The sequence below is a fragment of the Heloderma suspectum genome, chromosome 10, assembly GCF_057233095.1.
Source record: "Heloderma suspectum isolate Gila_16-S chromosome 10, 16-S_ref, whole genome shotgun sequence".
Classification (NCBI taxonomy): domain Eukaryota; kingdom Metazoa; phylum Chordata; class Lepidosauria; order Squamata; family Helodermatidae; genus Heloderma; species Heloderma suspectum.
Window position 1 is genome coordinate 9,298,975 of NC_139467.1, and position 11,208 is coordinate 9,310,182.

General features: G+C 46.6%; 1 long non-coding RNA gene across 1 annotated transcript; it reads right to left on the bottom strand.

Annotated features, from left to right (window-relative positions):
• On the bottom strand, window positions 1–7,959 carry LOC146337627 (uncharacterized). The gene is made up of 4 exons (XR_014785044.1): window positions 7,925–7,959; window positions 6,425–6,490; window positions 2,601–2,748; window positions 1–422 (listed from the first exon to the last, which is right to left on the bottom strand). It is a non-coding gene; the product is annotated as an uncharacterized LOC146337627 (long non-coding RNA).
• Between the last annotated feature and the right edge of the window lie 3,249 nt (window positions 7,960–11,208).

Here is an 11,208-nt window from a genome sequence, read left to right on the forward strand (position 1 = left end):
CAAAACATCTATTCCATGAATGAGTGCATGATGGAACAAAAGACACCTGACAATCTGACAAACACAGACAGTACAGATTTAACAAAATACGTACACCCCTAGTCCGTGGTACTGATATCCTCATAATGTCGTGCTTCCCCCCCACCACCTCAAAACAACAGACAAAACCATAATTGAGCAGAGACAGCAGCCTGTACATCTTGGCAAGAAAGAAACTTTATTCACTCTCTTGAGCAGGGAAGCATCTTCATCCCCAAAATGTATGAAAGAAAGGTGGAGAGAACCAGTTTGCGAAACCTCGCTGATGAGTCTCCATAGAAGGTGAGCCAATGTAATGTCAATCAAGAAACGAAAGGGAGACTTGCTCAAGAGCTATGACTCCATAGGTGCTGATGAAGTCTTCACCTTTTCTGTACATGTCCCTGGAAAGAAAAGAAAGAAAAAAGGAAAGAACAGAGGAATGAAATCTGGAGAGTCAGTATCTTCATGACAAGAGTGCCATTCCTTCCCTTTTCACCAACCAGCTAGGAACTTATTTAGCCTTTTCTCCTGATGCCATTTTCATACTCAGATCCTGTCCCTTCTGTCAGAATTGTGGGGAGCCCCTTAAGGGAATAAATGTAGATTTATTGGGGGCTTCAGATGAGACTTTTATTGTGCAATCATCCTGCATTTGTGGAATTTTATGGGGGGACATCTTCATCTTCCATTTGTAACCCTCCTGGATTTTCTGGCTGCCTCGTCCACCTTTTTTTTCTTCCTTTCCTCAGAAAATCCATTAAGGAGGAGAAGACAGAATAGCTGCACCGTGTCTTTTAATTAGTAGCACTCCATCTAGAAGTATTCATGCACTTTTTCCTCCACAGGGCCAAAAGCAACTGAGGCTGAAGGGTGTGGGGGAAGTGCAGATTAAGGTTAAGAAAATAGTGCCGGGGGGGATTAAACCTCCCGTCCCCCAGCACCTCTGCTCTGATCAAAAGTGGAGACCCCAGAGGCAGCATTAAAGGAAAAGCGCCCATTCTTGATTGCATTGATTTCCGTGGGCGTCAAATATGGAATCGTACCGGCCTCTCATGGGTAACATAAAAACAAAAACAGGGGCCATCTTTTGAGTGGAGCAAGGGGCCGAAGGGCCACCAACTTTATCTCTGAAAACTGACTCTGAAGAGACTCTGACTCTTTATCTCTGAAAAACTGACTTTCTATTATATGAAAGCCAAGACATAGGCAAAGGGCTCTTGAAGAACTATGCCCACTGTATGAACAGTAACAGAAGCATTTGCCGCGTTCTTCCCTTGCATACATTTAAAGAGCCCCTGGCGTGCATTTTGGAATGATCAACCAACGTGGAGGGCTGTGCTCTGCCTCTGCCAAGGCCTCTATTGCTGTTATTCACATTGGAGAGGAAAGAGATAAAGAGCCCTTTGGCTTTGTTACAGCTTGTGCACAGGAGAAAATTGCTGCAGATGTAGCATGAAGGAAAGGGATTGAGTTCCTAGGAGCCAGATGGGTCCTGAGAGCCACACTAAACTCCTAGAGCACCTTTTCCCCAACTGGTGACCCCCAAATGTGTTGACCTACAATTCCCATAATCCCCCATTGGCTGTGCTGGTTGCAGATGATGGGATTTGTTGTCCAAAACATCTGGAGGGCACTATGCTGGGGAATGCTGACCTAGGACAAGGGTAATCTATTCCTAAAATAAACCACCAAACATCATATGCTACATACAATTACAAAACATAATATATAAAACCTTGGCACCCAACATTTAAAAACCCTTTCAAACAGCTCAGAACAAATACAATCAGATACCTGGACCTGATAAAACAACTGACATACGAATACTGCGTGATCTGGTGGATATTTGGCATCAACGTTCACAGAGGAGAACTCTGTGGAAAATTTCTGGGAACAAATTCATTTCATCTCTAGCGTGCACATCTACAGCTGACAGCACCATGTATGTATTACCTCAGCAAGTAAATTTGGGGACTTTTGTACCCACTTTCAAAAAGTAAAGTATAGATTGGATGTAGGAGAAGTCAAACCCAAACATATATTCGTCGTATCTATTAATGGGAAAGAGGCATTGAGCTTTTCTACATAAGGCTCTTAATTGGCTGCTAATTCACTGTATTTACTTTCATTGTAGAATGCACTACATGAGGAGCATTTCCTTTCCTGCTTTTCGGCTGCATAACCTCTAGGTGGCACTGTGGTATAACAGAATAGCGCAAATGCACAAGCGAAGAAACTTCCTTTTGCTTTCACAATTAAATGCAGCATTTTCCCTGCTCTACAAAACCTCACTGAAAGTGCTCATTAGACACAGAAGTGAAACTGGAGGATCACAATGTCATCTAAAAAACCCGTAAACCACTGTCAGCAGGGAATGACAAGTGCATGATAAATGCCTCGTCTAGAAAAGTCCACTAACAGTGCGATCCTATGTATGTCTGCTCAGACATATGTCCCATTGAGTTCAATGGGACTTACTTCCAAGTAGGCGTGTATAGGACTGCAGCTTAAAACCTTGAAATCTCTCTCCCCACACTCACTATCCCCTTATCTCTGTTTGTACCCTGCCTTATTCTTACTGGATGTTCTGATGAACCTGTGATGATAAATTTTTCACCCAGCCCTGGGCTGTGTCCCAGGACTCCTTGACCCCCTCCTGAAGTCGGGCGAACCATCCTGGATTCTCCATCAGAATCTCCCGTTTTTTGAGGTGGTAGTTGGAGACTTCTACAAAAAAATTAAACCAGATAGATAGATAGATAGATAGATACTCAGGAGTTCCAGCTATTATTCGGGGATTAGTTTCCTTTGATGTAGGCCCCTGGGGACATATACAGGCTGAGCATAAAATAGGGGTTCACAATATTAACACTCAACAGATTGCTGTTCCCCATCAGATTTCTAGGGAGCTCATGTTGCCATAGGATTTCCTGCAGAGAAGAAGTCAACACTATGCCCTTTTCAGTGTCAGTTCCTGCTACACACACAGACTTCACTTTCCCCCTTCCCTTGTCTTGTGTTAGGGGGGAGGAAAGAAAGATGCCTTGTTGAGTCATCCTAGCTCCCATATTTGAAACATATCACAGAATGTTACCAACTATTACCATTTTTTTGTCTGGACTTATGAGGTATTGGCTCAGGGCAACCACACTGATAGCTCTACTTTAGGGATGTACGAATCCCTTACCTAGCTCCGTTAAGGGGCATCCACGGTGGGGGGGCAGCGCACCATCCCTCCAACTGGAATCCTCCCCAACCAGCTCTGCTTTGCGGCGACTCCGCGGAGCCACCAGCCAGGGCCAGCTGCAGCCGGACTTCTGGCTGCTGCCGGGCTGCTGCAAATGGCGGCCACTGTCACCAAGCCATGATAGGCTACATAAATATTTACGTAGCCTATCATGGCAAAAGGCGGGGACACAAATGGTGGCCGCTACGCCATTTGCATTCTGCCTTTTGCTGTGATAGGCTACGTAAATACTTACATAGCCTATTACGGCAAAGAGCAGGGGCACAAATGGCGTAGTGGCCCACCATTTGCGGCCACAGCAGCCCAGCAGCAGCCGGAAGACAAGCCAGAGCCGCTGCCTCCACATCTGCCACCGCCACATCCGCCGCCAGGTAGGCTCCGTCTTGGGGGGATTCCACGGGGTGGTGGTGGGGATTGCTCCAATCTGCCAAGGACTCCAGGGGGGCGGATTCTAAAGAATCCGGCCTCACTGGAGTCCGTGGCGGAATTCTCCAACATCCCTACTCTACTACTTACAAGAAATCTTCAGAGATGACAGAGCTGGAGGGGATCCTGAATCTCTCTGCAGTCATAGGGACAGGACTGTAGGGGACCTCTAAAAGGTCAGTCAGACCAGCATCAATACCATAAATATTATAATTCTGCTATTTTTGCATGGATGGTTTGTACATCCATCAAAGATGGATCCAGCAAAGCAATCCAGCAAAGAGTGGAATATAAATATTACATAGAATGAAAGGCCATTGTGTGTTCGGGTTGGGCTTTTCCTTACAACACATGTCAGCATAAATGAAGTGCAATTCTTTTACATACTGTAGTCTAACACTTCTGAAGGGTTCCAGGCTGAGAACGCCTTCAAGCAACGTTATACAACTGACCAAGTTGGATACATAGTAGAATCACAGAATCATAGAATAGTAGGGCTGGAAGGGGCCCACAAGGCCATCGAGTCCAACCCCCTGCTCAGTGCAGGAATCCAAATTAGAATCATAGAATAGTAGGGCTGGAAGGGGCCCACAAGGCCATCCAGTCCAACCCCCTGCTCAGCGCGGGAATCCAAATTAGAATCATAGAATAGTAGGGCTGGAAGGGGCCCACAAGGCCATCCAGTCCAACCCCCTGCTCAGCGCAGGAATCCAAATTAGAATCATAGAATAGTAGGGCTGGAAGGGGCCCACAAGGCCATCCAGTCCAACCCCCTGCTCAGTGCAGGAATCCAAATTAGAATCATAGAATAGTAGGGCTGGAAGGGGCCCACAAGGCCATCCAGTCCAACCCCCTGCTCAGTGCAGGAGGTGCCCACCCCAGCTGAGAGAAGCCACTTCCACTGGCACCCCCAGCCATGACACACCTGTATAGTGCCCAGAGGGAGGGGTCTGCCCACCCTATTCCCTTACGGGGGGCTGCCCCACTACAGAGGAGAGGGGGCAGGTGTATAACTCTGTCTCTTGGATTATTCCTTGGCATGGGCTCTGCATGGACTGGAATAGGCCTTAGTTTGATACAATAAAGCCTTGAAGCAAATGGAATTAATTAAAACTAATTGTTGTTGTTTACTCGTTCAGTCGCTTCCGACTCTTCGTGACTTCATGGACTTTCCCTAGCATCAGCGAGGCCAAAGTACTTCACTTTTGCCTTTAATATCATTCCCTAAAACTAATTAATGTGTTTTAAAAACAAAATACCCCTGAGATGAGCACACCTAGTGTCTGTTAGTATGCTTGCCAAGTTTCAAGTGTCTAGGGCCGTGTTTCCATGACAATGGAAGGAGAAGCTAATGGAGGAGTACTGGGCATGTTTTTTAAGGAATCGGCTTTGCTGTGAGCAGGCTCCACAGGCAGGTTCTCCGCAGCAGTTAAATCGCTTCACAGAAGAACATCCTTCCTGGTGGGGGTAGGGGTTGGAGTGAATGTCATCTGACTGGCAGGGGCTGCTCCACCAATAAGAGAGGCTTCCCCCCCTCTCCCCCCTTTCTCCTTTCCCCTGAAAGTCCAGATGCACCTGCATTTCAGGAGCAAGCCGAGCACAATGGGGGTTACTTCCAAGTAGACACAAGTATACTTGTGCTGAGAAGGAGGGGAGAACACAAAGGTGGAAACCAGCCCCCACTGTAACCTGCAGGACCTCACTGACCACAATGGGAGTTACTTCTGATGAGACAGTAATGGGTTTGTTGTGGGAAAGAGAGCAGTAAACACAAAGACAGAAACCAGCCCCCACTGTAACCCGTAGGATACCTATAATGAAGCTGTGAAGGAGTTACATCCTAAAGCAATGAATCAAAGCCTTGCGATCATGCTTGATCACTTGATTGCTTAATTGCACTTAAGGAATTGAGCTTTAATGTGGGCCATTTCAGTTGAGGGGGAGGCTCTATGTGTTCTGATGTGGGCATTCAAAGGCAAGCCCCATTGAACATAATGGAAGTTACTTTTAAGGAGATACTAATGGGTTTTTTGAGGGAAAGAGACCAAAACCAGCCCCCATTTTAACACACGGGATCTCTATAATGAAGCTGTGAAGGAGTTATATCCTAAGGCAATGGACCAAAGCCTCAAGATCAGGCTTGATCGCATTTAAGGAATTGGGCTTTGATATGTGCGGTGTCAACTGAGGGGCTTCTTGTTATTTCTGTGGTCATTGGGGCAAGCCTCACTCAGTGCAATGGGAGGAAACACCCCTTGGCTGGGGTCCTGGTGAAAGGCACACCCCTGGGCAGGGCTAGCATACCTGAGCTAAATGCAGGGGGTTGAGGCATACAACAACTATACCAGGGTGAACCTGACTTAAGGAAAAGAATCGGACTTCAAGCAGTCTCAGGAAATCTGGGTTTTCCCTGATAAGCTCTGGGGTGGCTGCTGGATGGCCACGATACCATCTGTCCCTAAGGACCTCACAACACAGCTGGCTTGGAGTAGATCGCTGGTGGAAACACCCCCCAGGTTTCTTGGAGCTACGGTACTGACAGACAGACAGATGGACATCTTCCTTTGGTGTTATAGATATGACATGATATATCAGGATCCTTGAATCTGATCCTGTTCACATTTTTCCTTACACAGCAGAACATAAAGCCATCTGCCATTTGTAAGAGAGTGAAATCTTAGGAGTGTAAAATCTTAATGCCTTCAAAAACAGCAGTTGGGGGGAACTTACCTGAACAGAAAAGGAGTAACAGGAGCGATAGAGCCACTGGATTCAGATGCATTTTCACAATAATTGCTTAAGATGTTGAAATAGAAAAAACATGCCAAGGTAAACGACATTAGGAAAGAGTCAAAGTAGCTGATTCCCCCTTCCATGTGGCTGTGTCTTAGCCATACTTTTTTTAAAAAGCCAGTATTGGATATCCATTTAAATTCCTACTCTCCGAAGAAGCTCACTGGGTGACCCTTGGTCAGCCACTGACACTCACCCTAACCTACCTCATAGGGATGTTGTGAGGATAAAGGGGGGACCATGTACTTTTCATGTCCTTGTGAGGATAAAGGGGGCACCTTGAGGTTTTTGGAGGAAGGGCAGGGGAAACCGTTAGCAATAATGAAGACCCCATCATACTCATACAGAACCACTTTCACTTTAAACATTTTAAAATCTCAAAAATAAAAGATAACCCTGAGAGCAGAGGTAGAGAGACAGAAGTATGGTTCTTCTTTCTCATCTAATCAGCACCATATTGGGAGGGAGGATCCCCATATTTTGCAGAACTACTTGGGTGATGTGTGTGTGTGTTTAATTAAGCTAAACCCAAATGTTTATCACATAAAAATCCTTTGTTTTAGAATAACATGGTCAGGAGACATCTGAAGGTCGCTGCCAGGCTGAAAATTTATTTCATAGAATCATAGAATAGCAGGGTTGGAAGGGGCCTACAAGACCATTGAGTCCAACCCCCTGCTCAGTGCAGGAATCTGAGTCAAAGCATCTGTTTGTTTGTTTATTTTCTATCCCACCTTGCATGTATTAATTTATTTTCACAGTACAAATTTTGACACACACACACACACACTGTTAACCCTTACCATTCAGAAAGTGTTGCCACTGTTTAAAAACTACCTCTGCTTTAACAACCTTCTGACGTGGTGAAATTAAGCTAATGTAGCTTTTGCTGGTAAGTAAATATGGTGACTGGAAATACTTCATCTACTTAATTTCTGTGTGGAATTTTATTAAAGGCACAGGAGCACAGCCAGTAAAAACTGTGGTAACTGTAGAAGAAATGGAGACATACCTCTCAGTATAAAACACTCTGTGCTCTTTCTTCCTGGCTGCTAGGGAGATTTTTGCAGACCTAAAACTATGCACGCAAGAAAACATAAAATGAAGGCCATTCGGTGGAGAATGGTTCTTCCAGTCTGGGTATGAGAAGTTAACCCTTGACCCCCAAATCTCCTCTTTCTGACAAACTGACAGAAGCCCTGTTTGGTTTCCCCTCAGAGTAGATGACCAAAATGTCTCTTCCACATTTGCATCTGCTAATTCATTTTCAGATGTACAAAAAATTAAAATGGGACATGGACTCACTGTGCTTTACCGAAAGAATCCCAAAACTACTTTCCTCCTTCTTTCCCCCAGCAGTTGGCTTCTTTGGATCTCTTCAAAGGTGCAAGGGAGATGGCCTCAGAGGTAACTCCCTGAGCATACAAACACACTCACACTGTCCGATCCAGTTGCAGCAGCGTTGTCTCTCCCTGGGACAGAACCAACGACAGCAGGTTTATATCAGACTGCAGTCATGCAGGGAAAAAAAAAAAAAAAACACCACCACCACCCCAAAATGATTCCCTACCTTCTCCCAGAATCCTCTTCCCAAATGTCACACCACCCTTACCTGTCCAAAGTCCAAGCAAACAGATCCAGACTGAAATGCTGGTGGAAGAGAGAGTCCAACTCAACATGACCCTTGGGAGCCAGTGTATATATCGGCTAGGCTGGGGGATAATTGGAGACTGTCCAGTGACTTGTCTTGCATTCATGATCAACTCTGGAGCGTCCAGGGTTCAGCTGTTGCCACTGCCTTTGTTCAGTGGGTTTCCCTTTTTCTTCCCTCCCTGTCAAGAATCAAAGGGCCCTTCAGTGTGTCCTTAGCTGCCTGAAGACTCTGCAGTTCTTTGGAAGTTGGCATTTTTACCATCAGTTATTCCCAAAGCCTATCTATAGCTGTCATAAAACCTGGAACCTGGACTATGACATCAGCCACCAGGAACCAGAAGGTTCTCCATATACACACCCTCATATCACTACCTCTTTGAGAATTGTAATTGGAACCTGGACCGTGGACTATGACATCAGCCAACAGGAACCAGAAGGCTCTCCATATACACACCCTCATATCACTACCTCTTTGAGAATTGTAATTGGAACCTGGAACCTGGACTATGACATCAGCCAACAGGAACCAGAAGGTTCTCCATATATACACCCTCATATCACTACCTCTTTGAGAATTATAACTGTAAGTTTCTTTGGCAGCCACCCTAGGCTGAAAACCAGTTTTTCTCCTCCACCATTGCATTTTCTCAATGTCATTCAGTGGAGCTTTTCTACGCAGTTTGGAGCCTTTAAAAACCTAGGCCAGAGATGATGTAGTGGAACTCTTGGTGGCACCTTGTGACATGTTTGCAAGATATTTGGACCACTTGTGTCCATCACAGACTAGACTCAGTCAACAGTTCACACAGCTCAGTCCAGGAATGTGTCCAGAGCACAGTGTGGTCCTATCTCGTTGGATGATTTTCAGTTTGTACGGCCTAAAGATATGCACAAGTTGCTCAGTACGGTGCAGCTGATCACATGTTTGTTCAACCCTTAACCTTCATGGCTGATTATGGTCTGGTTCACACATCACGATAAGCCACCCTGAGAACAAGCCACCATGGGTTGGTTATTCAATCACTAACCCACAATGATGCCGATAGACAATTGGCCTCTCTGAGGCTTGTTGCAGCTTGCTTCCAGCTTACTCCCTCCACCCACTGCCTGCATGTATCCCAGCAGCCTTTGTGGCACAACTCCTCTATACTTCTGTTGTGAAGAGATTCTCTCCCCCACCCCTTTCTGCCATAAGAGCCAGTGTGGTATCGTGGCTAGAGTCTTGGTCTGGGGTTCGGGAGATCTGGGTTCTGGTCCCCACTTGGCCAGGGAAGCTCACTGGGTGACTCTGGGCCAGTCATAGACTCTCAGCCCAACCCACCTCACAGGGTTGTTGTTGTGAGGATAAAATGGAGGAGGAGGAGGATTATGTACGCTGCCTTGGGTCCATAGCATCATAGAATAGTAGGGTTGGAAGGGGCCTACAAGGCCATCGAGTCCAACCCCCTGCTCAGTGCAGGAATCCAAGTCAGAGCATCCCTGACAGGTGGCTGTCCAGCCTCGTCTTGAAGGCCTCCAGTGTGGGAGAGCCCACCGCCTCCCGAGGTAACTGGTTCCATTGTCGTATTGCTCTTACAGTCAGGATGTTTTTCCTGATGTTCAGCCGGAATCTGGCTTCCTGTAACTTCAGCCCATTATTCCTTAAGTTCCTTAAGGAGGAAAAAAACATGAGATATAATGTAATACATACGTACATACATACATACATACTTACTTACTTACTTCAGAGTGGAGGGGGCAGGGCTTACCTTACTTTTTAGGATGAGGTGGCTGAGGGTTTTATTTTCTGTCTTTAACACTTAAAAAAGGCTCCTTGGCCACTCCTTGCAGCCCGTTCCTCTTCCTAGCCCAGCTATGCATGTGTGCTGTGCTAGACTTACCTCTGGGTAAGCATGTCTGCCCCCCACTTAAATTCCCTCTCCCAAACTGCCATGGTCCTAATTTGGGGGTCTGTGCGCTTACTGAGAGAGAGGTAAGTCAACCATGCATACACGCATCGCTACGCGAACTCAGCTTACAAGGGGATAAAGCTGGTCACTGTCAAATGAAGCCCTGAGCTGGAGGAGGAGGGAGCTGGAGGAGGAGCAGAGGGCACCGCGAGGTGAGGTTTTTCACTGCTCTTGCCAAGCGCCTCTGTAGCCCTTTCAAGCAGGCCATGCAGAGCCCACTCTGCTGGGTTTGGACATCACATCAAGCCACCCTGAAAACAAGCCACCCTGAAAAGCCCAGCGACAAGCCGTGGGTTATCAGGGTGGCTTGTTTATGAAAAATGAGCTACCTTGCAGAAACCGTGCCAGGTTCGGACATCACAACAAGCCACCATGGTGATATCCCATGGTGGGCTGTCATGTCATGCAAACCAAGTCAACGCCTCTTTAAGAGAGGGACTGGGCTCACACAATCGCAGAGGGAAAATAAGCCACGGTCGTGAGCTGCCTAATTAGCATGATTACCCTTGCCAGGCACAGGTTGTTCTGACGTCTGAACCCAGTGAGGGTGGGTGGTTGGGTGGGTTTACAAACCACCCTGAAACCCATGGCTTGTTCTAGAGCTGCTAGGTGGTTTGTAACCCACCCCAGCTAGACACCCTCGCCGGGTTCAGATGTCTCGACAACCCACGCCCAGCAAGGGTAATTATGCTAACTAGGTGGCTCGTGACCAGCATGCATGAGGAAGGAAAATAACCCACCATGGCTTATTTTCCTTCTGTGATCGTGCAAACCTACCCAGGGAGTGTTTCCAGCCTCCTTAAAGGAGGCGGTAATGCATCCACTTCTGAAGAAACCTTATTGGAGCTGGAAGATCTTAATAATTATAGGCCATTGGCAAAAATCCCCTTCTTAGGTGAGGTGCTCAAGCATGTGGTAACTGGTCCATTTCAATTGGGCGTAGGCCTAGTTCTGGCACTGAAACTGCCTTGCTTGCCCTTATGGGATGGCTTCTGTTGGGATAGACAGGGGCAATGTCCTCTGTGGATTTCTGTGGCTTGCTCGCTCAGTGACTTGATTTGTTAGTGGCCATCAACCATGGTATCCTTTGCTTGAGCTGGGTGTGGGTGGGGCTTCATT